General features: G+C 36.9%; 1 pseudogene; it reads left to right on the top strand.

Moving 5' to 3' along the window:
• Positions 1–1,500: 1,500 nt before the first annotated feature.
• On the top strand, positions 1,501–1,597 carry LOC116151063 (U6 spliceosomal RNA; annotated as a pseudogene).
• Positions 1,598–4,923: the final 3,326 nt, after the last annotated feature.

Genomic DNA, 4,923 nt, shown 5'->3' with positions numbered 1-4,923 from the left:
AATTTTATGCATTGGCTAGGCACCAAGGCAACATGAAGGTGACAGAGACTTCTTCAGCTTCCAAGATCAAATTAAGTTTGGTGATTCAACATAGGCCACATCAATCATCTATTCTCTGACATTTAGCAGTTATTCTGGATTCCTGTATTTGGGTGTGTTGAGGGGACGTGTTAAATCTTTCTTCGATTTGGCCTTATAATAGTTTTATCTTTTAACAATTTTGTTTTTTTAATGTGTAATGGAAAAAACAAAAACCTAAAAATAACCAACAAACCCTCTGTCATTGCGATCCTCTGGATAAAGGCTATTAGTGGAACTAAAGGCTCTGGAGATGAAGGAGGAAGTAAGTGTGGTGCCAGTGAGACAAAGACCATGGGCTCAGTCCTCGGAAGGATCAATTATCTTCACTGCCTGTATTTACAGACCGCTTTCCAGATGATTCTGATGCAGGTAGTGCAGAGACCACACTTTGAGAAACACTATCTTAGAGACTAAACATAGTCATGTTCATGGTCTAAAGAAAATTAAAGCCTTTAGAGTCATTGCCTTTGGATTCTTTTTAAATTTTACTTTTTATGGGAATATGTGCCTCTGTGATCATTCTAATCCTGCTCCCTTTCTGGCCATTAAATGATTGATAAAGAGGCCACTGAATTAGATCATGTGTTGGAGAACTTGAAAACTTAAGTTTTCATCCCTAGCACTGATTTACAGTCTAATATTGACTTAATCAGTTAGTTATTTTCCTCTTTTGTAAATTGAAAGTCCATCTAAGAAACATCTGGTAAGTTTTGGATGAAAAGCACTGAGAAAAAGTTTGTATCACAAGATGGGTTTTTTTCCCCTACCTAAGGTTGCCAGATTTAGACAGAAAAAAAAAGACATGCAGTTAAATTTGAATGTCAGATAAACAATGACTATTTGGGGGGCATAAGTATATCCCATGTAATATTTGGGATATACTTACACTAAAAAAAATTCATTGGCTTTCTGAAATTCAGCTTTAACAGGGCATCCTGTATTTTATCTGGCAACTCCATCTCTACCACCACCCTTTTCCTGGAGCCTGCGCTTTCCAAGACCCGGGCAACAGAAGAGAGCATTTTGTAACTCAAGGCCAGGAAGGAAATGAGCACTCATTTAGCATAATACAGTACAGGAGAAATGCTAGCAGGATATTAACCTTCCACACCGAAGAAATCTATGGATCGCCTGGTGATGGGGAGTGGAAGGCTAATGTAGGAGGATAGAGGGGAAGACAGAGAGTGATTGGGCAAACAGACATATGAAATCCCAAAGAATGTCTAATCAGTTATTCAAAGAACATTATCCGACTTGCTTTTCTTACAGTCGCAGAAAAAAAAAAGAGAACCAAGGACTTCTTCAAACAGGGGATTCTGTCATTTTCTACTGCTGCCAGCCAAAGGAATGGGACATTTCTATACCAAACAGCACACTCTTGGAACCACAGCGTGGCTCCTTTATGAACTCCTATATCCATCCACAATCGCGAGTCAAGAATTTAGATTGCAAGAGAAGATTAGCATGGCCCCTATGCAAGGATGACATGCAAATTTATGAAGCGTTCCATATTTAAAAAAAAAAAGAATTTAGATTGCAAAATTCACTCTATTCTCTGGATTCCACAGGCTTTTCTGCCCCCAGGTCAGGTTTTGCAAGGGGCTCTTAGCTTGTGCTATGCTGCTGTTTTGAAAAACCCAGCTCCACTCTTTTCTTTCCCTGAAGGCACAAGTCTTTCTTCCTTGCAGCTCCTGTCGGTCTTCACCTCCTAGTTCACTTCTCCTGCCTCCAGCTCTCCAAGAGCCAACATATCTCTTTGCTATCATTCTGATCTTCCTGCCCAAATATGGATTTACAATGACAAAGCAACTGCTTTGCTCTGAATTCAGCCAAATAGGGGTACTTGGAGGTCATAGGCAACTGATGAGGGTGGAGGTGGTTTCAAAAATTAAAAGAATTTTCTTCCTGATAAAAAGAAGTTATGCTTATTGTTTAAAAATTCAAAAAAAAAAAAAAAAGAAAAGAAAGGAAAATAGAATACTCAATCACAAGACCCAGAGATAACCGCTCTTAACATTTTGGTGAGTGTTTTTCAATATTCATCCATTCACTTGTTCATTCATTCCTTCAAAAAATATTTATTAGTGCCTACTAGGTGCTAAACATTGTTTTAAATTCAAGGGATACGTGAGTAAAGTAGAAAAACAAAACTCTCACCCTCATGACCACATTTACATACACATAGACACATACAATGTTACATTAATGGGCTCATACTATATATGCTATTTTGTAACCTGCTCTTTCATTGTAATAATGTGTGGCAGTTCTCTTTACATGTCAATAAATATTGATTTATGCCACCCTTTTAATGTCTGCCTGGCATATCCTATAGTATATATGCACCATGACTTATTTAATCGTCTCCCTATAGACATTTTATTTCCAATTTCTGCTATTATAAAAAATACTGTGATGAATATACTTATACATGTATATATTTACGTGCTTGTCCAATTATCTTGTCCATTTGGGGTTAGAACTCTTTCCTGCTGTTACTTCTACTTATTTGCTGTGTCTTCTTAGTCTCTTTTGCTGTCTGTCCCTTCACTGTTTGACCTTTAAATGTTCAGGTATCCCAAGGCTAAATCTTTAGCCCTCTTTTTCTAGCTTCACTATACCCTAGATTATCTCATACAGTCCCATGACTTTAAATAGTATCTATAGGCTGATAACTTCCAAATTTGTATCTACAATCTTGACATCTCCTCTTGAGCTCTAGACTCATATATCCAACTATCTTCTTGGAATATCCACTGTGTATCTATCACAGAATGTTAAATGTAATGTGACCAAAAGAGAACTCTCCATTTTACCCCCAAATACACTCCTACTGTAGTCTTCTACATTTCAGAAAATGGCATCACCATCCAAATAGTTACTCAAGCCTCAAATAAGGTGTCAACCTGATTTCTCCTCTTTTCTTTAGCCTCAGCCCCATTTAATGAATCTTTCAAATCTCTCTCCAAAATATAGTTAAAATCTGTCCTTTTCTCTCTATATTTACTGCTACATTCACTTCCTACCACCATAATCCAAGCCACTGTAGCCTCTCACGCAGGATACTGCAGTAGCCTCCTACCTGGTCTTTCAGTTTTCCCTATTGTCCCGCTACCATCCTGTCTTTACACAGTAGCCAGAGTTATCTTTTAAAGATATAAATGAGATCTTGTTTCCTCCGTACTTAAAACCCTCTAATGATTTCAAATCATACTCAGGATCAAATAAAAACTCATCCCCAAAAGGATAATCCCAAAGAAATCCAGGCAGAGATACAAAGTCAAACTTCTTAAAATGAAAAACAAAGAAAAAATCTTGAAAGCAGCCGGAGAGAAATGATACCTTAACTCTAAGGGAAAAACAGTTCCATTGTTAGAAGATTTCTCTTCAGAATCCATGGAGGCCACACAAGGTTCTTCAAGTACTGAAATAAAAGAACTGCCAACACAGAATCCTACACCCAGCATAAGTATCCTTCAGGAATGAAGGGGAAATCAAGACATTCTCAGATGAAGGAAAATTAAAATAATTTGTCATTAGTAAATGAACTGTTAAAGAATGGCTAAAGGAAATTCTTCAAGCAGAAAGAAATAATAAAAGAAGGAATCATAGGACATCAGGAAGGAAGGAGAAACAGCAAAAAGTATGGGTAAATACAATAGGCTTTCCTTCTCTTGAGTTTTCTAAATTATTTTTTGATAGTTGAAGCAAAAATTGTTTAATGTTTTCTCAATGCATGTAGAGGAAGTCTTTAAGATAATTATATTAAAAACTGGAGGGGGTGTGGTAAAGGGACATAAAGAGAAGCAAAAATTTTATACTTTGCTCTAATAGGTAAATGAGGACACCAGGAGACCGTGATATGTTTTATATATATAGCTATACAAAGAGATACACTAAAAAAAATCTGTGGATAAATCAAAATGAAGTTCTAAGAAATGTTCAAGTAACCCACAAGAAGACAAGAAAATGAAAACAGAGAAACAAAAGATAGAACAAACAGAAAACATCAAAACCAGCAATGACAAAAATGTCCCTTGATAGGTGAATGGTTCAACAAACTGTAGTACGTCCATACCACGGTCTATTATTTGTCAATAAACAAGGAGAAGACCAGTGATACACACAACAACTTGGCTGAAGAGCTAAGGAATTATACTGAATTAAGGAAAGACCATCTCAAACGGTCACAATACTGTATGATTCCATCTACATTACATTTTTTTTAAGGGGGGAGGTAATTAGGTTTACTTATTTAGTTTTAGAGGAGGTACTGGGGATTTGAACCCAGGACCTTGTGTATGCTAAGCTTGCACTCTACCACTTGAGCTATACTCTTCCCCCATATAACATTCTTGAAATGGCAAAATTGTAGAGATGAACAGATTAGCGGTTTCTGGGAGTTAGAGACAGGGTGGGTATAACTATAAAGGGGTAGCACGAGGGTATCTTTGTGGTGATGGAGCAGTTCTGTGTTACAGTTGTGGTTATACAAATCTATACATGATAAAATGGCTTACAGCTATACACGAATATGGAACCAACGTCAAATTCCTGGCTTTGATACTGTACTTTAGTTATGTAAAATGTAATTGCTGACATAAAGTTCCAGTTATGTGAGATGAATAACTTCTAAAGATCTGCTATACAACATTGTGCCTGTAGTCAACAATTCAGCGCTGTACACTTAAAAATTTGTTGAGAGGTTAGATCTTATGTTAAGTTTTTAACCACAAAAGAATGACAACAACCAAAAAAGGGGGGCAGGAGGAAACTTTGAGACGTGCCGTATAACTTATTGTGGTGATGGTTTCACGGGTATATGCATACCTTCAAACTCGT

The sequence above is a fragment of the Camelus dromedarius genome, chromosome X (assembly GCF_036321535.1).
Source record: "Camelus dromedarius isolate mCamDro1 chromosome X, mCamDro1.pat, whole genome shotgun sequence".
NCBI lineage: Eukaryota > Metazoa > Chordata > Mammalia > Artiodactyla > Camelidae > Camelus > Camelus dromedarius.
Note: the sequence above shows the minus strand (reverse complement) of the source record. Positions and strands in the feature narration are given on the sequence as shown.